This window comes from Myodes glareolus, chromosome 12 (assembly GCF_982192425.1).
Source record: "Myodes glareolus chromosome 12, mMyoGla1.1, whole genome shotgun sequence".
Classification (NCBI taxonomy): Eukaryota; Metazoa; Chordata; class Mammalia; order Rodentia; family Cricetidae; genus Myodes; species Myodes glareolus.
Window position 1 is genome coordinate 73370684 of NC_142037.1, and position 25616 is coordinate 73396299.

Below are 25616 nucleotides of genomic sequence, written 5' to 3' on the forward strand. Positions count from 1 at the left end.
GCTGTTACAGATCAGGTTATGGTAGCATGCACCTTTAATCTCAGTAGCCACTAAGCCATAGAAAACAGGTGATGCATGCCTTTAATCCCAGTGGTGCGCATCTTTAATCCCAGATCAAGAAAAGATGGAGAAAACAGCTATCAGACACAGATTCATTCTGAGACTCCTGGAGTCAGGATCATCATTCCAGACTGAGTTTGATATAAGAGGTTGATATGAGTTTGATATTTGAGGTTGACTGTTTGGCTTTTCGTGTCTTCAGTTTGGAACCCAATTTCCCTCTATGAGTTATTAATCATATCTCAAACTCAGATGTTTGTTAAAATGCATTTATAGCTTGTAGTCCCTCATGGCGGCCGTAGGGACCTGGGCGCGGTGCGGCGGTGACTGAGCTGCGAGCCTGGCGGGCTTGCGCCGAGCCACGTGCCCCGCACCCCCGGGCTCTTCACCCTGATGCTGCACGGGTGCTGAGCCCGTCCGGGTCGGGACGATGGTGAAGTATTTCCTGGGCCAGAGCGTGTTCCTAAATTCCTAGGACCAAGTGTTCGCTGCCTTCTGGCAACGGTACCCGAATCCCTATAGCAAACATGTCTTAACGGAAGACATAGTACACCGGGAGGTGACCCCTGACCAGAAGCTTCTGTCCCGGAGACTCCTGACCAAGACCAACAGGATGCCACGTTGGGCAGAGCGACTTTTTCCTGCCAACGTTGCTCACTCGGTGTACATCCTGGAGGACTCTATTGTGGACCCACAGAACCAGACCATGACCACCTTCACCTGGAACATCAACCACGCCCGGCTGATGGTGGTGGAGGAACGATGTGTTTACTGTGTTAACTCTGACAACAGCAGCTGGACCGAAATCCGTCGGGAAGCCTGGGTCTCCTCCAGCTTATTTGGTGTCTCTCGAGCTGTCCAGGAATTTGGCCTTGCCCGGTTCAAAAGCAATGGGACCAAGACGATGAAGGGCTTTGAGTACATCTTGGCCAAGCTACAAGGGGAGGCCCCTTCCAGAACACTCGTTGAGACAGCCAAAGAGGCCAAAGAAAAAGCAAAGGAGATGGCACTGGCAGCTACAGAGAAGGCCAAGGACCTGGCCAACAAGGCCGCCACCAAGCAGCAGCAGCAGCAGCAGCAGCAGCAGCAGCAGCAGCAGCAGCAGCAGCAGCAGCAGCAGCAGCAGCAGCAGCAGCTCGTGTAGCTGCTCCCTTCCTCTCCCTTCTCTTCACTGTACTTGACTATTAAAGATGCGCCTCCAGCCCTCTCTGCTGCCTGGGTGGTGGGTTCGAGTGCTGTCCTGGCCTGCATCTGCAGTACACCCTGCTCAGCATCTACTGAGCCCAGCTTCCTTTTACCCCATTGGGCAGAAAGGTGCAGTGACTGGCCCAGGGTCACAAGCAGTACACAGGTGAAGCGGCGACACATGACAGACTGTGCGCTCCACGAGGGCAGGGCTCCTTGTTTTATTCTCTGATGTGTCCCAAGTACCCTGAACAATATTTAGCACATAACAGGCACTCAATAAACACGTGAATTGATTGCCCCCCCAAAAAAATAAAATGCATTTTTTTTTAAAAGCACACATTAAGTGAAGAAGAAGGAATGAATATGTTTCTATGAGTATTTCTAAACCATGAATGGAGTAAGGAAGGGTAGAGACAGCATCATCAATAATTGTGATTACACCCCTTCCCCCTGGGGCCGTAAGATTTCCCCAGCCCAGCTGGACCTGGGCTGTGAGCGCAACCCTGCAGGAGGGAGTGCCTGTGTTTCAATAGCCTGCCTGAGGAAAGGTAGACCTTCTGTCAGTGAAGTCCCTGCCCAACAAGGGAACCTGACCCACTATCAGAAGATCCAAAAGAGAGCATTTGAAGGAAGAGATGGGCAGATGCCAAGGCAAGAACTCCTACAACAATCTGAAAAACAACATGAAAACACCTGATCCCAACGACACTACAATAGAAGGACTTGAACACCTTAATCCAGAAGAAGTGGAAAAAAATGCCATTATGAAAACAATAGAGTCCCTTAAACAGGATATGAATAACTCCCTTAAAGATTGGATGAGAAGTACAACAAAAAGTTTGAAGAAATGAGTAAATCCGTGAATGATACACTGGGAAACCAAGAAAAAACAATCAAACAGGCAATGGAAACAGTTCAAGAATTGGAAACTAAAATGGAAGCAATGAAAAAAACACAAACCGAGGGTTGGCTGGATATGGAAAATCTAGGAAAAAGAACAAAGACTACAGAATCAAGAATAACCAATAGAATACAGGAGATGGATGAATGAATCTCAGATGCTGAAGATACCATAGAGAAAATAAATGCTCTGATCAAAGAAAACAGCAAATCCAACAAATTCTCATCACAAACCATTCAAGAAATCTGGGACACATTATAAAAACAAAATCTAAGAATAGGGATTGAAGAAGGAGAAGAACTGCTGATCAAAGGCCCAGAAAATATATTCAACAAAATTATAGAAGAAAACTTTCCCAACCTAAAGAACGATATTCCTATGAAGGTTCAAGAAGCATACAGAACACCGAACAGACTTGATCAAAAAATAATAATAATCCCCTCACCATATAATAATCAAAACACAAAACATACAGATTAAAGAAAGAATATTAAGAGCATCAAAGGAAAAGGTCAAGTGACTTATAAAGGCAAACCTATCAGACTTACACTGCACTTTTCTATGGAAACCATGAAAGCCAGAAGGTCCTGGATAGAGGTACTGCAGAAACTAAGAGACCATAGATGCAAACCCAGACTACTATCCCCAGTCAAGTTATTGTTCACTATCAATGGAGAAAACAAAATATTCCAGGATAAAAATAAATTTAAACAATTCGTAGCCACAAATCCAGTCTTACAGAAAGTAATAGAAGGAAAATCGCAACCCAAGGAATCCAACATTGCCAACACTGCCTACAATAACTCAGACTTCTAACGACCCTTCACAAGCACAACACAAAGAAGGGAAACACATACACTCTACTACCCAAAAAAAAGAATAACCGGAGTAAACAACCACTGGTCATTAATATCACTTTATATCAATGGACTCAACTCACCTATAAAAAGGCACAGACTAAGAGATTGGATACGAAAACAGGATCCAACATTCTGCTGTTTACAAGAAACACACCTCAACCACAAAGACAGACATCTACTCAGAGTAAAGGGTTGGGAAAAGGTTTTCCAACAAACGGACCTAAGAAACAAGCGGGTATGGCCATTCTAAATTCCAACAAAATTGACTTCAAACTAAAATCAATCAGAAGAGATGGAGATGGACATTTTATACTCATAACAGGAACAATTCATCAGGAGGAAGTCTCAATCCTGAATATCTATGCCCCTAATATAAAAGCACCTACTTATATAAAAGAAAAACTTTTAGAACTCAAGGCAGTCATCAAACCACACACACTAATAGTAGGAGACTTCAACACACCTCTCTAACCAATGGACAGGTCAATCAGAAAGAAACCCAACAGAGAAATAAGAGAATTAATAGAGGTAATGATTAAAATGGACTTAACAGATATCTATAGAACATTCCAAGCAAATAGGAAAGAATATACCTTCTTCTCTGCAGCTCATTGAACCTTCTTGAAAATTGACCACATACTCGATAACAAAGCAAACTTCCACAGATACAAAAAATATTAGTAACCACCTGTGTCTTGTCAGATCACCATGGAATAAAGTTAGTATTCAATAACCATTCTAACACCAGAAAGCCTACAAACTCATGGAAGCTGAACGGTCAACTACTGAATCACCCCTGGGTCTAGGAAAAAATAAAGAAAGAAATTAAAGTCTTCCACGAATTTAATGAAAATAAAGACACAACATACTCAAACCAATGGGTTACAATGAAAACAGTGCTAAGAGGAAAGTTCATAGCACTAAGTGCCCAATTAAAGAAAACAGAGAAAGCACACATAGGAGACTTAACAGCACACCTGAAAGCTCTAGAAAAAAAGAAGCAGACTCACCCAGGAGGGGTAGAAGACTGGTAATAATCAAACTGAGGGCTGAAATCAACAAAATAGAAACACAGAGAACAATCCAAAGAATCAATGAAACAAAAAGTTGGTTCTTGGAGAAAATCAACAAGATTGACAAACCCCTAGCCAAACTAATCAAACGACAGAGAGAGAACACTCAAATTAATAAGATCAGAAATGAAAAGGGGGACATAACCACAGACATAGAGGAAATTCAGAGAATCATTAGATCTTACTACGAAAGCTTATATGCCAAAAAGTTGGAAAATGTACAAGAAATGGACTGGTTTTTATATAAGTACCATTTACCTAAATTAAATCAAGACCAGGTGACCAATCTAAATAGACCTGTTAGTTGCGAAGAATTAGAAGCTGTTATCAAAAACCTCCCGACCAAAAAAAAGCCCAGGACCAGATGGTTTCAATGCAGAATTCTACCAGAACTTCCAAGAAGTACTAATACCTATACTCCTTAATGTATTTCACAATGTAGAAACAGAAGTGTCATTGCCAAAGTCTTTTTATAAAGCTACAGTTACCCTGATACCAAAAAAACCTAAAGACACAACCAAGAAAGAGAACTACATGCCAATCTCATTCATGAACATCGACGCAAAAATTCTCAACAAAATCCTGGCAAACCGAATCCAAGAACACATTAGAAAAATTATCCATTATGATCAAGTAGGCTTCATCCTAGAGATGCAGGGCTGGTTCATCATATGCAAATCTATCAATGTAATCCATCATAAATATAAACTGAAAGAAAAAAACCATATGATCATTTCATTAGATGCTGAAAGAACATTTGACAAAATTCAACATCCCTTTATGATAAAGGTGTTGAAGAGATTGGGGATACAAGGATCATACTTAAATATAATAAAAGCTGTTTACAGCAAGCTGACAGCTAACATCAAACTGAATGGAGAGAAACTCAAAGCCATTCCATTGAAATAAGGAACACAACAAGGCTATCTACTTTCCCCATACCTCTTCAATATAGTGCTTGAAGTACTAGCAATAGCAAGAAGACAACATAAGGGGATCAAGGGTTTTTGAAATGGAATGGAAGAAGTTAAACTCTCATTATATGCAGATGATATGATAGTGTACATAAGCGACCCCAAAAACTCTGCCAAAGAACTCCTACAGCTGATAAACACCTTTAGTAATGTGACAGGGTACAAGATCAACTCCAAAAAATCAGTTGCCCTCCTGTACACAAAGGATAAAGAAGCAGGGAGGGAAATCAGAGAAAATTCACCCTTCATGATAGCCACAAACTGCATAAAATATCTAGGAATAACTCTAACCAAGGAAGTGAAAGACCTATTTGACAAGAACTTTAAGTCTTTGAAGAAAGAAATTGAAGAGGATACCAGAAATTGGAAAGATCTCCCCTTCTCTTGGATTAAGAGGATCAACATAGTTAAAATGGCAATTCTTCCAAAAGCAATCTGTAGATTCAATGCAATCCCCATCAAAATCCCATCAAAATACTTCACAGACCTTGAGAGAACAATAATCAACTTTATATGGAAAAACAAAAAACCTAGGATAGCCAAAACAATCTTATATAATAAAGGAACTTCTGGACATATAACCATCCCTGACTTCAAACTCTATTACAGAGCTACAGTACTGAATACCGCTTGGTATTGGCATAAGAACAGAGAAGTTGACCTATGGAATCGAATAGAAGACCCGGATATTAACCCACAAACCTATGAACACTTGATTTTTGACAAGGGAGATAAAGTTATGCAACGGAAGAAGGAAAGCATCTTTAACAAATGGTGCTGGCATAACTGGATGTCAACCTGTAGAAGAATGAAAGCAGATCCATATCTATCACCATGCACAAAAATCAAGTCCAAATGGATTAAAGACCTTAACATTAACCTGTCCACTTTGAACCTGATAGAAGAAAAAGTGGGAAGTAGTCTACAAGACATAGGCACAGGAGACCACTTCCTAAGCAGAACCCCAGTAGCACAGACAATAAGAGAATCAATGAATAAATGGGACCTGCTGCAACTGAGAAGCTTCTGTAAAGCAAAGGATACTGTCAGTAAGACAAAAAGACTACCTTCTGACTGGGAGAAGATCTTCACCAACCCCTCATCAGACAAAGGTCTGATCTCCACAATATACAAAGAACTCAAGAAACTAGACACTAAAACTCTAATTAACCCAATTAAAAAATGGGATACTGATCTTAACAGAGAATTCACAGCAGAAGAACTTCGTATGGCCAAAAGACACTTAAGGTCATGCTCAACCTCCTTAGCGATCAGGGAAATGCAAATCAAAGCAACTATGAGATATCATTTTACACAGGTCAGATTAGCTAAACTCAAAAACACCAATGATAGCCTATGCTGGAGAGGATGTGGAGTGAGGGGAACACTCATCCATTGTTGTTGGGAATGCAAACTTGTGCAGCCACTGTGGAAATCAGTGTGGCAGTTTCTCAGGAAACTGAGAGTCAACCTCCCTCAGGACCCAGCAATTCCACTCTTGGGAATATACCCAAGAGATGCCCTATCATACCACAAAAGCATTTGTTCAGCTATGTTCATAGCAGCACTATTTGTAATAGCCAGAACATGGAAACAACCTAGGTGTTCCTCAATAGAAGAATGGTTAAAGAAGGTGTGGAACATATATACATTAGAGTTTTATTCAGCGGTAAAAAACAATGACATCTTGAATTTTGCATGCAAATGGATGGAAATAGAGAACGCTTTACTGAGTGAGATAACCCAGACCCCAAAAGAGGAATATGCTATGTACTCACTCATAAGTGAATTCTATCCATAATTAAAGGTCTTTGCGCCTATTATTCATGATCGTAGAGAATCTAAATAAGAAGGTGAACCTGAAGAAAATCATGTAGTTTTCCTCCTGGATATTGGAAGTAGACAAGAGTGCCAGGCAACATTGGGTGCACGTGGGCGGGAGTAGATGGAAGGGGAGAGGGTTATAGAGAAGGGAGTAGGGGAGGATTGGGGAAAGCTTGGGGTATTGGGAAGGGGAGGAGGGAGGAAGGATGGATATGAAAGCAGCGAAGTATATATCTCAACTAAGGGAGCCATTTTAGGGTTGACAAGAGACTTGATCCAAGGAGAGATCCCCAGATTGTTCTCTGGACAGAAGAGAGGGTGCCTGAACTGGCCTTGGCCCGTAACCATACTGATGAATATTTTGTATATCACCATAGAACCTTCCTCTGGCGATGGATGGAGACAGAGACCCACATTGGAACACCGGACTTAAATCCCTAGGTCCCAATGAGAAGCAGAAGGAGGGAGAACGTGAGCAAGGAAGGCAGGATCAGAGGGAACCTTCACCCGATGATGAATGGAGATTGAGACAGAGACAGAGACAGAGATTGGAGCACTGGACTGAGCCCCCAAGGTCCAAATGAGGAGCAGAAGGAGGGAGAACATGAACAAGAAAGCAGGACTTTGAGGAGTGCGTTCACCCACTGATACAAGGGGACTGATCTAATGAGAGTTCACCAAGGCCAGTTGGACTGGGACTGAACCAGCACATGATCAAAACGGATTCTCTGAATGTGGCTGGCAAGGGGACTGTCTGAGAAGCCATTGATAATGGCACTGGGACTTGATTCCTCTGCATGTTCTGGATTTTTGGGATCCTAGTCAGTTTGAATGCTCACCTTCCTAGACCTGGAGGGAGGGGGGAGGAACTTGAACTTCCCACAGGCAAGGAAACACTGACTGCTCTTAGGACTGGAGAGGGAGGAGGAGAGGGAGTGGGGAAATGGGAGGGTATTGGGAGAAGGAGCGGAAGTGGAAACTTTTATAAATTAATAAAAAAAATAAAAAAAAGAATTGTGATTACAGTATCATTTCCTCTATCATCTTAGAGTATTTGCTATCCCATGTAAAAGGAGGATGTAATAATCGATAAAATGAGAAAGGATCATTTGATGCTATCTCAGTTTATTATGCCACAATGGGTTGTCTCTGAAAGCATGGCTAGTACATGTTAAAGAATCAGTATCATTGTAAATTTCGAATTTGCAACGCTAAGGTAAACGGACAGTCTATCATCTCTGCAGACATACAATCTCATCATCTACTTAGTCGTTTAACTGCTTTTCAAACAAATGAAGACTATCTGCCAAACATTATTCAAGATATTAGGCGTTGAGAAATGTAAAGTAAGGAACCAAAAATAGGAACTTTTTCTTTTGAAGCTTTCAAACTGAGTAGGGAAGACAAATAAGACAAAACATGCAAATTCTATAATGTGCTATATGCTATTGAATAACATTTGGAAAACTGGTATCAGGAATAAATTTGTATTCTGGGGTCCCACCAAAGACTTTGTTTGTGTGATTTGTTATCCAGAAATTCCTGCATACTCAGGAGAAAGTGCAGTAGCTTACATAAAATGAAAAGAATTGTACCATGAAGCTGATCAAGAAATCTGGGCAGTGGTTTCCCCTTGAAGAGTTAAGCACCAGTGCTCCTTTGTATTCATGTTGGAATTGAGAAAGAAAACAGGATTTAGCCTACCTTCAGAGCAAATAATGATTTGTGTCTCCGTCCAGGTCAAATTAACATGCAGGGTTGGCAATGTTAGAGGAATGTATTTGTTTGAATCAATTCTTAATGTGAATGAGCTGCTGCACTGGGTACACATTTGCCAACATGTCAAAATGAGTGTGATAGCTCCCACGAAGGCGTTTGTGACATTCTCATAACACACTCAAGAAAATCTTAGTAGCTTTCTTGTTTGATCGAGAGATATTCTAGTTAGTTTGTCTCCCACTCTTGCCATGAACTCACTATGTAGCCCACACTGTTTTTAGAATTATAATCCTATTTTCTTGGCCTCACCAATCTCAGGGTAAAGGTACAATTCAAAACACCCAACTCTTTTTTAACATTGAATGTAAGACTTTGTTCTTTTCATATATGACTGCAGAGAAAAAAACCATAGGGGGCTGAGAACTGCCTCAAAACAGCAGTCACATGGATTTTCACATTACATTGTATTTTTATGTAGGCACAAGTTTAACTTGCTGTTACAATGAAATTATAACTGTGATCAGCCTCTTAGGTATTTCATTCTTTAATGTATTAACCACTTGGAGATAATATCAGACATTAGTTAAAAATGAACATTAGAAAAAATATTTAAAGATGCTTATAAGTTGTGAAGAAAGGATCCACACATAAGGTTAGTAATATAAATTAGCACAGCCAGTTTGAGGAGCAGAAATGTGGTTCCTTGAGAGACTGAAAAGAGTCTCAATTATCTTAATCTTGAGATTATATTAAAAGATGTAATACTTGTCCACCAGAGATTCCTGAACTATCATATTATCATGCTTGTTGCAACACTAAGAGCTTAGTTAGTAAATCAAACTACTTAATATTCTGTAACCATATGTATATATATGCACATATACATTCACACACACACACGCACACACACACACACACACACATATATATATATATATATATATGATAGTGAGAGAGATGTGACAAGGGAACTTAATAATAATTCACTCTTAAAAACAAGGTTACCATGTTATTCTTTTAGAAGGTGGAACCAGATGACATTTTGAAAAGTAAAAAATGATGGTCACAGAAATACAAACACTACAATTCCCTCTTCTGTGGACATTATTAAGGGTAGATTAGAACTATATTAATGCATACTAGAGCTTTGGATTTTGAAGGCTGGAGAGCAGTACCCTGAACAGTTGGAATCCACCCACAGTTAAATAAAAAGCAAAACAATTCTAATGTTCTACAGTGCAGAAAATTATAAAACAGTTTCTGACATTTTAAAGATATTTGCCCTGAAATGCTCTGCACTCCATTCCAATGTATTTTATATATTTATAAATTATGCATTGGGTTATAATTTAATGTCTTGAATTTTTCAACATAATTTACTTTTTGTATTTGTCATCCTAATTAATATTTCAGAAATTTTTGACATTTCCAAAATATAAAAATCAGCTTGTTATGAACATTTTCAGACTAAGTTTCAAATTTTCCAAGTACTTTGCAAATTGGAAAGTTCTCTTTTCATTGAGATAATAGAATGGAAAAATCACTTGTATTTTCATATATGAAAATTATAGAAAAATCCAAATTGACTGTCAAGTTTCTTTTTTTCCTTAAGAACTGTGTCAATAATAAATAATTTCATCATGAATGTCGCGTAGAAGAATTCATTTCAATACATTGAAGTGACTTTTACTTGTTTCACACTAAGTTATTTAGTTTTGTCTCGCTTTTTGTAATTCTCATTCCAATGGAGAGATGAGTAATTTACAGTACTCAAGGGGACAGGGTAAGAGTATGTTAATCTCTCCTTAACTGAAGGAATAACTGAGGAATGTGATACACATCTTTTTAGCCGTATCCAAGAATTAAATTGTTTCAAGATGTCAGAGAAAAATCGAAGATTCTCATATGAAAAGAAATAAGCCAAATTCAAAAAAGCAATTTTCTGATAATCTTATTCATCTGTATCATGAAAAAAGGTGATTTCAGACTGTTCCAAGTGATTACTGGAAATGGTGAGGAGGAAGGAAGAGCAAGGTGGTGTGGGCAAGTGTTTGATGAATGAATACCAAGAAACAAGGAAACAATAGCAAGTGTTTTATTACTGTATAGTACCATGGTCATGGACAATAGAAAGATATTGCATGTTTGAAAATCTAGAAGGAAATACTTAAATATCTCAATGCATTATATATCCAGACATATTAATGTTGTCTCCATTTAGCTGATCTGTATTAAACATTATACAAAGTATCTTTATATTTAAACATTGCATGAGGGTTCATTAGCATTTAGCAATTTATGGTTTGCAATTTTTGAACATAATTTAAAATCAAGCATATTTAGAAAAAACAAACATGGTTCAGTCATTTGAAGTATTGCCTAGCAATAACAATTTCTTCATTAATATTTAGGCAAATATCCATGGTGTAGGAGCTCCTTTTGTCTGTGTGTTGCTTTCATTGGTTAATGAATAAAAAAACTGCCTTGGCAACTGGAATGAACAAGTGGGTCTTCCCTGCTACATGTCCCTGTACAGTTGAGTTTATTTAATTATTTGGCAACCTATTTATTGTAAAAACTATATGAGAATTTAACAATTGAGCAGATGCCTATTAGTTTCAAATTTCAACCAGCATCACAATGTTGGAAGTTCAGGATTTCATTACTTTCTTAATTAAGTTTTAGATTCTTCCTTAAAAAAAAAATAAAATATTTTTTATTTATTCTATAACAATTTGCTTTCTGTCAAAGATAGTTCCTAAAATGTCTTTTGATTGTCTTATTTTTACTCAATAATTTTGCTTCTAGCTAGAATGATTGAAGACATTTTCTTTTCTGAAAACCTCAAGATCTCATTTTCTATTTATCCTATGGTGTTAACACAAAAAGTATCAAGATTAAGATATGCTCCATTGTAATCAGAAACTGCTTGTTTGCACCCATCCTCCCAAACCCAAATAATCATAAAGAAACTGTATTAATTACAGCACTGTTTAACCTATTAGTTCAGGATTCTTATTAACTAACTCTTGTTTCTTAATTTGACTCATTTCTATTAATCTGTGTATCACCATGATACTGTGGCTTACCAGTAAGGTTCTGGCAGGCATCTTTCTCCTTGGCAGCTGCATGGTGTTTTTCTGACTGTGCTTATTCTCTCTGTGATAGGATATCCCACATGGCTTTACTCTGCTGAGCCATTATCTGAAACAGCTTTGTTCATTAGTCAATAAAAGAAACACCTATACAGAAGGACATCCTTAATAATTCCATGCTTTATAACATATAAGAAATGATGTATATAAAAATGGAACGTAAAGCTGTTATCATGCAAAATCAGAAGTAGTATCCTAAGGTCATGAATATTTGTATGTGTTCGGTAAGTTGGCTGTGACACACATTTTTTAAATATAGAAGGAATTTTGAGTAGTTTTGCCTTGGATTTCCTTAAAATCAATGAAATTATTACACAGAAGTGAATGTTTATATATATTAAGATATGACATGTACCTTTATTAGCAAAAAGTGTTTTAAGATATATTCATGCTTCAGGGTTCTTTGAAAGTCTGTTCCCTGCAATTTGTAGAATGAATAGATATCGTGTGTGTGTGTGTGTGTGTGTGTGTGTGTGTGTGTGTGTGTGACAAGAGGGAGAGGGACGGGGAGTGGAGGGAGGGAGAAGGAAATGGGAGGAGGGGGGAGGTGAAAATTTTTAATAATAATAATAATAATAATTAAAAAAGAAACAGAGAGAGAAGGAGAGAAGTTATTTTATTTCATGAGAGAACCAAGGATTTGTTGTGAGAGTATGAACTAACACTCATACAAGAATGTGGGGTAGATCGAGTTTGATTATTCAGTTTTGTTATAATGATTTGTTAATCACTTTCTACATAAATATCAATAAATATTAATAATTGGTTAATTTTTTGAACATTTGAGTGAGTTAAAAAATATACTGAATACTTTTAATTCAGGCAATTAGATAATAACCCATAGTAACTTATGATAAGTGATCTGTCTTTTTGAGTTTTAATTAAGAGTAACCTTAATAAAAGTTATTAATACTATTAGTCTTAATAGCATTAGCGATATCAAAACAGAAACTTAAATGTATAGTCAATACTATAAGAAATGCAAACAAATTATAAAGTAAAGTATGTTATTATACATTAAGTTATTCTAATCATTCTAAATTTGGCCTATTTTATTCATTTTAATCATATGAACCATTACACACATGAATAAATATTAAAACATTATTTTGCACATCTTATATTTTTTAAACAATATATATTTCAGTATACCAGGAAAATAAACCTAGGCTATTTTGGCAATATTGCAGTATTTTTCTCTATAGAGATAAAGAAAACTCAGCAAAGTATAATTTTTTCTCCAAATTGATAAATACTTAAAATTAATCATTATTTTTAATATACTGTGTAGTATCACATGTATTTAATTTGACTGCATGTATATTTTATACTTTCTACACACTTTTTCTATGATTATGGGCTAAAATTTTAAAGTACAGTAACTATAAACTTTTATTACTAATACAATAAGACAAGTATGATCAGTGCCTAGGTCAACTACCATCAAAGAAGTTTCCTCCTGAAGGAGAAGGAAGTAAATACTGAGAACCATAGGCAGCCATTATATACAGTTTTATCTTTATATTTTTATTTTGTTATTGCTCATGTTGATGAGACTAGAAGATTGAATTTGGAGGAATAGAGAGAGTGAGAATCTGCTGTCAGCCTACCTGCTTCTCTGACAGGAGAGGCCTGTGTGTCCCCAAGGAGTGCCTGCAAGAGATGGAAGCCAGGACAAATCAATGCTAGCAGGGGACATAGGAATAGGACTGTGGTATCCTCCAGAGATGGTGATGAAAAGGGAACAGGCAGTTTAGTAGGTCTTTTATTATAGAGTTTGGGATGAGACGGGGGTGGGGGGGGGGGGAGAATACATTTAGAACAGAAGCAATCTGCTGCTAAACTACCTGCTTCCTTGTCTGTAGTGTGACTGTTTTCTTTCTTTTCTTTTTATTTTTAAAACAATCTTATTTTACATACCAATTCCAGCTCCCTCTCCCTTCCTTCCTCCTGATTCCCTTTACTTTCTCCCCAGTCTCCCTCCTCCCCACCCACCTCCAGTTCCATCCTCAGAGATGGTGAGGCCAGGAGGTTAGAGGAATATACATGGGTCCCCCTCACCCTAGGAAGTGGAAGTAAACTGCTTTCTAAAGAGACAGAAAGGAAGAGATTCTTTGCTCCTATTCTCACTCCTCCCACTCTTCAAATAGACTTTGGGAGCTCAGCTCAAGTGCTCAGCTGTGGATCACTGCCTCTGCCTCTGCTTCCATCAGTTGCTGGATGAAGGTTGTATCATGACAATTAAGATAACCATCAATCTGAACACAGGGCAAGCCCAGTCCAGGCACCCTCTCCACTATTGCTTAGGGTCTTACCTGGGATCATCCTTGTGGATTCTTGGAATTTCTCTAGTGCCAGGTTTCTTGCTAACCCCATAATGGCTTCCTTGATCAAAATATCTCTTTCCTTGCTCTCATCTCTGCCCTTCCTCCATCTCGACTAATCCATTCCCTCAAGTTCTCCACCATCCCCCCTCAAATCAATGTGCTAGACATTGTTGACTCCCCATGGAGTCAACCTTCTCTGAGAATTGGACTGGGCCTGGGGTGAAGGGGAAAGTTGGAGGGAATGGAGGAGGGGGTGAGAATGGGAATTGGGATTGGTATGTAAAATGAGAAAAAGACAAAAGATAGTTTTTTAAAAAATAAACAAATAGAAAAAAAAAGTGGTTCTGGATGGGAGGAGAGGTGGAAAGGAACTGGGAGTAGAGGAACGGGAATTCATAATCATAATAAGGATATTGTATGCGAGGAAAAAAAAGCATTTAATTCAATTAAAAATAGAAATGTGTTTTTAAAAATTATTTTGTAATTAGAAATCTAAGAAATATGGTATGTACTTGTACTTGCCATTTATGGTGAAAGACCCTCGATTCGGGGAGACTCTCACTCGAGCCTCGGGATGACGCGACCCCCCCCCCCCCCCAGTAACTCACGAGAGACCGTCCTTGCTGCAATCACACGAGGTTTAATGACAAGATGACAAGACAAGACGGGAACCAGTGCACTGGGGCCGAGACTCATAACCCATGCAGGGGAAGAGTTCGACCTCGAGTGACCAGGAGAAGTAGTTTTTATAGGAAGAAACCACACAGTCCAGTAATCCGAAAAGGGGGGCAGGGAGGGTGTCCAGTGATGATTACAAAGGGGCAACTCCCTGCCTCTCAAGATCATTAATCAGCTAGTTCCTGTTCTAGTGATAATTACTAGGGGGTGATAATTACTAGGGGGAATCTCTCTGTTTCTCAAGATTACAATCTACCTTTATCTTCAGCTAGTTCCTGAAACCCTGAAATTGGTTAATCCTAGATTTCTGATTCTTCTCTTCCTGCTAGATTTTTGGCTCTGTTTTCCTGCTAGTGGGATCTGGATTTATCCAGGTCTTTCAATGGCAATATTTTAAATAATTTAATAAAAATATATTCAAATATTAATAATCAATGTACCATTGAAATTGTCTGAGGAACTTAAAGATTAGCTAGTTACAAGCCCTTCTAAGCAAACTAATGTATAAAATGTATGTTTTTTCAAGAAAACATTCCTTTAAACAATGAATAAAACCAGATTTTTAGAAGTAATATATGACAATTATTTCTACGTCATAAGTTATTCAGGGAAAAACGAGTAATGTTTGTGACTATTCTAAGCCAGAAGCACCTCAAGCTACATGTCATTACTAAGACAAAAAATATAAAGTAGTGCACTATTGAGAGAATGAATCCAATGTGGAAAACATTCCCTGGAGACATCGCTATTGCTTTGTGCTTAACTCGTTTGGAGCCATGAGTTTCACAAGTAATGGTGCCAGAATGTAAGAAAGTTTGATTTTCATCACTGACAGAAAACTCTCAGTCTCTGGATAGAGAGTGGTGAACAGGTTGGGCATACACTAATCCATTTCAGCTAAATTGTAACTCAGGACTTCCGACACAAGCTAAACCAATTCTAGCAGAGTCCAATAATACAACAGGCACATTGTGGAGGCTCAGCCAACATCCACACTAATGAATGGAATAATAAATATTCATTATTTAAAGTGTTCCATGAGGATAATTTATTAACTGTTTTGAATCAGGCTCACTTTAAGTCAGGCTTCCACAAGATCAGGATGCAGCCACAGTTGGCTTGAACTCCAAGCCCTCTGCTCCATATCTTGAGTATGGAGATTTACTGGGGTGAGCAATCACCCCTTTACTGAATGAACATGTTTCATAGTGATGTTTTGATAAAATTTGAAAGATGCAACAGATAAAATGGTAAGAAAGGTTCAATGTGATTAGGAAGTCCCTTCCAGAAAGCTGAAAAACTGCATATACAATATACATATGAAACTTTGGATAAATTTATCATTTCACTAGGAAGCTGTTGCCAATGCATCTAATAAGAAGCTGGTTTTATTTTCAACAGAAAATTGTCTGGCAAAATGTTAGTAATGAGAGCTTCATTTGGAAAGTCATGACAAGATGACAAAATGGGCTCTAAAAGAAGCTGGGGTTCATAAACATAAATGGGAAAATGAGAAGAAAGATAAGGTTAAAATTTGCTCTCAACCAAATGAAAGTTGTTACCAGTAGAAAGCAGCATCTAAAGAAAGATCAAACCAAGAAACTGTCATAAAACAAGCCATTAGGACAGAGGTAAAATCAAAGACTGGGGAAGAGGATTCAGGCATTTTCAGTAGGCAAATGATGCTTCAGAATATTTTAAACCAAAAGTATCTGTAGTCACGATGAGAGACAGAGAGGAAAAAGGACTGGAGAGGAAAAGAGAAGGGGCACTGTCTCAACGTATGTTAGTGACATTTCAATACCCAAACTACAGATTGTGAAATACCTTTAATAAACTCCAATATTTTGCAAGCTAGTTAAAAGTACATTTTGAAGAGGAATTTTGAGCTAGGTTTCCCACAAACATGAGTAACGCTGCGCTGCACTCAGATGCCTTGTTTCCTAGGCAGAAATCTCACAGCCAGGCACAAGCTACCTTCCTAAGAGTGGCTGGCCAGAAAGGCCTCAGAGGAATCCAAAGTCAAGCTAGGTATTACTGCTGCTCCTTTTTGTCAACCAGAAGTAGATAAAAGGAAGTAATGCCGAACATGCCACACATTTGGGTAGAAAGGCACAAAGAAATTACTCTTAAACTGGCCAATAAATTCTCCCTACTGTCTATATTCCATAGTGCTAGAAGGTGCTATGGTGGTTACTGAGTGCGAAAGGACATCAATAATCTCATTCAACACTAACCCGGTATGTCATAATACCAACCCAGTGGCAATGTGCACACTAACACAATAGTGACAGTATTGTTTACGAGGATAAATAACCACTCTCTTCATTGGATTTGAGACCTATTGCACAGAAATGAAGCCATGTCTGATACAGTGTATACAGAGGTAAAATTTTCAAAGAGAAGGTGTCTTAAAAATATGGAATTTAGAAATCAGACAAAAATTCACATATTTGAGACATTCATCTAAAAGAAAGCATCTTCATTTTCTGTAAGAAAAAATATGACAGGTCTCCTGAGTCCTGGGAAGACCAGCTAGCCCTGTTGCCCTGCTGAGCAGTTCTTCCCAGAGAGGTGAGTGGGTGCTAGCCTGGGCAGCCTGCCTGCCTGTCTGGGAAGGGAGCACAGCCCTCCCCGCCTCAGCTTCTGCAGCAGGGTCTTCGGTGTTCCAAGGGACCCCTCCCCTCCCCCCACTGCTGCGGGCCCTTTGTCTCCTGAGTCCTGGGAAGACCAGCTAGCCCTGTTGCCCTGCTGAGCAGTTCTTCCCAGAGAGGGCTGAGGAGCTCTATCCAGAGAGTGCTGTGAAGTCCTACCCAGAGAGTGCTGAGGAGTTTATCCAGAAAGTGCTGAGGAGTTTCATCCAGAGTGGAAGAGATGGGCAGGCGCCAATGCAAGAATTCCTCCAACAACCTGAAAGGCAACATGACACCGCCCGAATCCAGGGAGCTCGAAACTAGAAGAATTGAACACCCTACACCAGAAGAAATAGAAGAAATTGACTCTAAGCGCTTCTTTATGAAAATAATAGAGGAAATTAAACAGGAGGTGAAAATCTGCCGTAAAGAAATGGAAGATAAGTATAACAAAAAAATTGAGGAAATGAGTAAAGAAATGGAAGAGAAATATACCAAAAAGTTTGAAGAAATGAGTAAATCCGTAAATGAAATTCTGGGAAACCAAGAAAAAACAATCAAACAGTTAATAGAAACAGTTCAAGATTTGAAAACTGAAATGGAGTCAATGAAGAAATCACAAACCGAGGGCCGGCTGGCTATGGAAAATCTGGGTAAACGAACAGAGACTTCAGAAACAAGCTTAACCAATAGAATACAAGAGATAGAAGAAAGAATCTCAGACTCTGAGGACACCATAGAGAAATTAAACACTCTGTCCAAAGAAAACAGCAAATCCAACAAATTCTCATCACAAAACATTCAGGAACTGTGGGACACAATAAAAAAACCAAATCTAAGAATAATAGGAGTAGAAGAAGGAGAAGAATTGCATTTCAAAGGTCCAGAAAATATACTCAACAAAATTATAGAAGAAAACTTTCCCATCCTAAAGAACGATATTCCTATGAAGGTTCAAGAAGCATACAGAACACCGAATAGACTGGATCAGAAAAAAACATCCCCTCGTCATATAGTAATCAAAACACAAAGCATTCAGACTAAAGAAAGGATATTGAAAGCTGCAAAGGAAAAAGGTCAAGTAACTTATAAAGGTAAACCTATCAGACTTACACCAGACTTCTCTATGGAAACCATGAAAGCCAGAAGGTCCTGGATAGAGGTACTGCAGAAACTAAGAGACAATGGATGCAAACCCAGACTACTTTACCCAGCCAAGCTATTGTTCACTATCAACGGAGAAAACAAAATATTCCAGGATAAAAACAAATTTAAATAATACGTAGCTACTAATCCAGCCTTACAGAGAATACTAGAAGGAAAATCACAACCCAAGGAATCCAACATTCCCAACACTGCCTACATTAACTCAGACATTTAGCGACCCTCCACAAGCACAACTCAAAGAAGGAAAACACATACACGCTACTACCCAAAAAAAATGACCGGAGTCATCGATCACTGGTCATTAATATCACTTAATATCAATGGTCTCAACTCACCTATAAAGAGGCACAGACTTAGAGATTGGATACGAAAACAGGATCCAAAATTCTGCTGTCTACAAGAAACACACCTCAACCACAAAGACAGACACCTACTCAGAGTAAAGGGTTGGGAAAAGGTCTTCCAAGCAAATGGACCTAAGAAACAAGCGGGTGTGGCCATTCTAATATCTAACAAAATCGACTTCAAACTAAAATCAATCAGAAGAGATGGAGATGGACATTTCATACTCATAACAGGAACAATTCATCAGGAAGAAGTCTCAATCTTGAATATCTATGCCCCTAATATAAAGGCACCCACATATGTAAAAGAAACTCTTCTAGAACTCAAGGCAGTCATCAAACCACACACACTAATAGTAGGAGACTTCAACACTCCTCTCTCACCAATGGACAGGTCAATCAGACAGAAACCTAACAGAGAAATAAGAGATTTACTGGAGGTACTGAATCAAATGGACTTAACAGACATCTATAGAACACTCCACCCAAATAGGAAAGAGTATACCTTCTTCTCTGCAGCTCATGGAACCTTCTCGAAAATTGACCACATACTTGGTAACAAAGCAAACTTCCACAGATACAAAAAAATATTAGTGACCACCTGTGTCTTGTCAGATCACCATGGATTAAAATTAGAATTCAACAACAATGGTACCCCCATGAAGCCAACAAACTCATGGAAGTTGAACAGTCAACTACTAAATCACCCCTGGGTCAAGGAAGAAATAAAGAAAGAAATTAAAGTCTTCCTTGAATATAATGAAAACAAAGACACAACGTATTCAAACCTATGGGACACAATGAAAGCAGTGCTAAGAGGAAAGTTCATAGCACTAAGTGCCCACCTAAAGAAAACAGAGAAAGCACACATTGGAGACTTAACAACACACTTGAAAGCTCTAGAAAAAAAAGAAGCTGATTTACCCAGGAGGAGTAGAAGACTGGAAATAATCAAACTGAGGGCTGAAATCAACAAAATAGAAACACAGAAAACAATTCAAAGAATCAATGAAGCAAAAAGCTGGTTCTTGGAGAAAATTAACAAGATTGACAAACCCCTATCCAAACTAATCAAACGGCAGAGAGAGAACTTGCAAATTAATAGGATCAGAAATGAAAAGGGGGACATAACCACAGACACAGAGGAAATACAGAGAATCATTAGATCTTACTACGAAAGTTTATATGCCACAAAGTTGGAAAATGTAAAAGAAATGGACATTTTTTTAGATAAGTACCATATACCAAAGTTGAACCAAGACCAGGTGAACAATCTAAATAGACCTGTTAGTCGTGAAGAACTAGAAGCTGTTATCAAAAATCTCCCTACCAAAAAAAGCCCAGGACCAGATGGTTTCAATGCAGAATTCTACCAGAACTTCCAGGAAGAGCTAATACCTATACTCCTTAATGTATTCCACAATATAGAAAAAGAAAAGTCACTGCCAAACTCCTTTTATGAAGCTACAGTCACCCTAATACCAAAACCACACAAAGACACAACCAAGAAAGAGAATTACAGGCCAATCTCACTCATGAACATCGATGCGAAAATTCTCAATAAAATACTGGCAAACCGAATCCAAGAACACATTAGAAAAATCATCCATTATGATCAAGTAGGCTTCATCCCAGAGATGCAGGGATGGTTCAACATACGCAAATCTATCAATGTAATCCATCATATAAATAAACGGAAAGAAAAAAATCATATGATCATTTCATTGGATGCTGAAAAAGCGTTTGACAAAATTCAACACCCTTTTATGATAAAGGTGTTGGAGAGACTGGGGATACAAGGATCATACCTAAATATAATAAAAGCAATATACAGCAAGCCGACAGCTAACATCAAATTGAATGGAGAGAAACTCAAAGCCTTTCCTCTAAAATCAGGAACACGACAAGGCTGTCCACTCTCTCCATACCTCTTCAATATAGTGCTTGAAGTTCTAGCAATAGCAATAAGACAGCATAAGGGGATCAAGGGGATTCGAATTGGAAAGGATGAAGTGAAACTTTCGTTATTTGCAGACGATATGATAGTGTACATAAGCGACCCCAAAAACTCTACCAAAGAACTCCTACAGCTGATAAACACCTTTAGTAACGTGGCAGGATACAAGATCAACTCCAAAAAATCAGTGGCACTCCTATACACAAAGGATAAAGAAACGGAGAGGGAAATCAGAGAAACATCACCTTTCACGATAGCCACAAACACCATAAAATATCTTGGGGTTACTCTAACCAAGGATGTGAAAGACCTATTTGACAAGAACTTTAAGCCTTTGAAAAGAGAAATTGAGGAGGATACCAGAAAATGGAAAGACCTCCCCTGCTCTTGGATTGGGAGAATCAACATAGTAAAAATGGCAATTCTACCAAAAGCAATCTACAGATTCAATGCAATCCCCATCAAAATCCCATCAAACTTCTTCACAGACCTTGAGAGAACAATAATTAAGTTTATATGGCAAAACAAAAAACCCAGGATAGCCAAAACAATCTTATACAATAAAGGAACTTCTGGAGGCATTACTATCCCTGACTTCAAACTCTATTACAGAGCTACAGTATTGAAAACAGCTTGGTATTGGCATAAGAACAGAGAAGTCGACCTATGGAATCGAATAGAAGACCCAGATACTAACCCTCAAACCTACGAACACCTAATTTTTGACAAGGGAGCTAAAGGTATACAATGGAAGAAGGAAAGCGTCTTTAACAAATGGTGCTGGCATAACTGGATGTCAACCTGTAGAAGAATGAAAATAGATCCATATCTATCACCTTGCACAAAACTCAAGTCCAAATGGATTAAAGACATCAACATCAATCTGTCCACGTTGAACCTGATAGAAGAGAAAGTGGGAAGTAGTCTACAAGATATAGGCACAGGAGGCCACTTCCTAAGTAGGACCCCAGCAGCACAGACAATAAGAGAAACAATGAATAAATGGGACCTGCTGAAACTGAGAAGCTTCTGTAAAGCAAAGGACACTGTCAGTAAGACAAAAAGGCTGCCTTCTGACTGGGAGAAGATCTTCACCAACCCCTCATCAGACAAAGGTCTGATCTCCAGAATATACAAAGAACTCAAGAAACTAGACATTAAACTCTAATTAACCCAATTAAAAAATGGGGGTACTGATCTGAACAGAGAATTCACAACAGATGAACTTCGAATGGCCAGAAGACACTTAAGGTCATGCTCAACCTCCTTAGCGATCAGGGAAATGCAAATCAAAACCACTTTGAGATACCATCTTACACCTGTCAGAATAGCTAAAGTTAAAAACACCAATGATAACCTATGCTGGAGGGGATGTGGAATGAGGGGAACACTCATCCATTGTTGGTGGGAATGCAAACTTGTGCAGCCACTTTGGAAATCAGTGTGGAGGTTTCTCAGGAAACTGGGAGTCAACCTCCCTCAGGACCCAGCAATTCCTCTCTTGGGAATATACCCTAGAGATGCCCAAACATACTACAAAAGCGTTTGTTCAACTATGTTCATAGCAGCACTATTTGTAATAGCCAGACCTGGAAACAGCCTAGGTGCCCCTCAATAGAAGAATGGTTAAAAAAGGTGTGGAACATATACACATTAGAGTTTTACTCAGCGGTAAAAAATAATGACATCTTGAATTTTGCATGCAAATGGATGGACATAGAAAACGCTTTACTGAGTGAGGTAAGCCAGACCCAAAAAGAGGAACACGGTATGTATTCACTCATAAGTGGATTCTAACCATAATTAAAGGTCTTTGAGCCTATTATTCGTGATCCTAGAGAAGCTAAATAAGAAGACGAACCTGATGAAGATTATTTACCTATCCGCCAGGAGGTAGGAAATAGTCAAGAGTCCCAGGTAACCTTGGGTGCATGGGGGGGGGGTGGGAGGGTTGATGGAAGGGGAGAGGGTTAGAGAGAAGGGAGTAGGGGAGGAATGGAGAAAGCTCGGTTGACCGGGATGGGGGGAAGGGAGGAAGGATGAATGTGGGATCAGGGAAGAATATATTTCAACTAAGGGAGTCATATTAGAGTTTACAGGAAACTTGATTATATATGGGATCCCAGGTCCAAGGAGAGATCCCCAGATTGTTCTCTGGACAGAGGAGGGGGTGCCTGAACCGGCCTTGGCCCGTGACCATACTGATGAATATTTTGCTTATCACCATAGATCCCTCATCTGGCGTTGGATGACGATACAGATGGAGGCCCGCGTTGGAGCACCGAACTGAGCCCCCCAAGATCCAAACGAGGAGCAAAAGGAGGAAGAAAATGACGAAGGACTGCGAGGGATACTATCACCCACTGATACAAGGGGTCGGATCTAATGAGAGTTTACCAAGGCCAGATGGACCGTGACTGAACGAGCATGTGATCCAACCAGATTCTCTGAATGTGGCCGGATTTTCTGAATGTGGCTGGCCTGCAGTCTTTCCGAGAAGCCATTGACAATGACACTGGGACTGGTTTCCTCTGCATATACTGGATTTTTGGGATCCAGTCTGTTTGGATGCTCACCTTCCTGGACCTGGAGTGAGGGGGGAGGAACTTGGACTTCCCACAGGGCAGGAGACCCTGACTTCCCTAGGGGACAAAGAGGGAGGAGGAGAGGGAGGGGGGGAGTGGGAGGGCGTTGGGAGGAGGGGCGTAAATGGAAACTTTTTATAATTTAATAAAATTACAAAAAAAAAAAAAGAAAAAATATGACAATCTTAGATCTGAAAGCAAGAGGCATGTACTACTGATTTTGTAGTGGTTCATCAGCCGATGAACTGAAGTTGAATAGGAAAAAATATTCTCCGTATTTATCCCAGAAAAAAGACTAATTGAACTTATGCAAGAAGTCCAATCAGGGAACTGTTTCCACTTAGAAGCTACCAAAATTTCACATACATAAAGTCTCTCTCTCTCTCTCTCTCTCTCTCTCTCTCTCTCTCTCTCTCTCTCTCTCTCGTGTGTGTGTGTGTGTGTGTGTGTGTGTGTGAAAGTCTGAATATATGTTTTTCAGAGTGCATACAGTACATACAGTAGTCAGAAAACAATTTCAGGAATCTGTTCTTGTCTTCTACCTTGTTTTTGCCAAAGTATCTCTTTGTTCCCTACTGACTATGACTAAGTAGGTGGTCCACAAGCTTTGAAGAATTTTTTTCTTTCACTTCCCTTCTCACTCTTGGAGCACTGGGATTAAGAACCCTTGCTACCACATCTAGTTTGGGATGTGTTGTGTGGTGCAAACTCAGAACCTCCCACACTTGTGTGGCAAATCCTTTATGCACGACATCATTTACATAGTCAAAAATTCTTCTCTTGTAGTGTAAAGTGAAGTAGAGTCAGAATTGGAACTTCTTACTTTGAAGAACTTAGGAGGAAAAGAACCTTTAAAAGCACTGAATTATCTGCAGCTTAATTGTACGACAGTATGAGCACAGAATAGAAGGCTTTGAAAAACTTTGACTCTGGTCATTCACGTCCATATCACTTTTTGAAAATATGAATCACTAATATTTCTAAATGCTATATATGTAGTAAGAATAACATATTTCTAAATTATTGTTGTTTGCTGATCTGGTTTATAGCCAAAATTCAAAAACGTTTCTATATTATAAAGACTACATAAAATCTGAACTTGTCCTTCCCAAACTTATTTTTAGAGACAAGTTCTTATAAAGTAGTCATGGTTGGCCTGTAATTTACTCTGAAGACCAGCCTGACCTTAAAATTAGAGGTCACCTGTTCTGTCTCCCGAGTGCTTAGATTAAAAGTAAATGCCAGCATTCCCTGATAGTTTTCCCTTCTTAGTATTCATAAAGAGATATATGAGGAAATATCTCAAACATCTAATTATTGCAAATATTTGAGACTCAGAGGCATAGAAACAGATATAGTTCATAGTGTTACATTTTGGTAGAACCAAAGCTTACAGTGGGTATAGAAGGAATTGAATAATATAGTTGCCACATAGAATTGGGGGGGGGATAAATATTCTTGTATAAATAAGATGTCAAGATTATGTTGTCATGAAGAAAAAGAATTAATCGTTTTTCAAAGAAACAATTTATTAACTTCATTTGGAGAAATATATATTTCAACAAATAGAATATATATTTGGAGATGAGAACTGGATGCAAGATAGGTGTGTACAAGAATGTTCGACAAGAGTAACTGAAGGTGACAACAGCCGCTGAAGGAAGAAAAATGAAGTTAATGAAGCTAAATGACTGGCTTAACAGAATTTATTTAGGAGTATAAGAATGGAGGATGAAAATAAGAGAACGGAGCTGGGAGTTAGAGGTGACTCTATACATGTAAAGTATAAAGGAAGCTAGGATGTGGATATAAAAAGAAATGTAGATCATATGTCTCAAGTCTGCATTTCTCAAGCATCCTTAGTATGAAATAAGACTATTGGAAAAAATATATACTTAAAAAATAACATGTTTAGCTCAGTGGTGATGGTGCATGCCTTTAATCCTAGTACTCAAAAAGTAGAGTGTCTCTGTATTCAGGCCAGTCCAAACTACAAAGTGAGCTACATTACAATCAGGGATATATAGAGAAACTCAGTCTTGAAAAGACCACAAAAGAATAGAACCAAACACAAAAGAAGAAAAAAAAAAGTCAATGTAGTGATGCCTAACAATATTCTGCTACACTCAGATTGGTTCCTAGCCCAATTGTCATCAGATGGAAACTGATGG

General features: G+C 38.7%; 1 long non-coding RNA gene and 1 pseudogene across 11 annotated transcripts in view; one reads left to right on the plus strand and one right to left on the minus strand.

The window, feature by feature from the left end:
* Positions 1 to 25616, minus strand: part of LOC125392243 (uncharacterized) — a 238623-nt gene that overhangs the window by 82593 nt on the left and 130414 nt on the right. For 5 of the 11 annotated variants that reach the window (XR_015739504.1, XR_015739507.1, XR_015739505.1 and 2 more), the window contains one exon: positions 13365 to 13407. The exons of 3 other annotated variants lie outside the window; for them this stretch is intronic. This is a non-coding gene — a long non-coding RNA (uncharacterized LOC125392243). Of the gene's footprint in view, positions 1 to 11688; positions 11804 to 13364; positions 13408 to 25616 lie in introns of all 11 variants that reach the window. 3 more of the 11 variants (XR_015004747.2, XR_015739506.1, XR_007229442.3) reach the window with 1 other exon arrangement.
* On the plus strand, positions 459 to 1204 carry LOC148120291 (PRELI domain-containing protein 1, mitochondrial pseudogene; annotated as a pseudogene).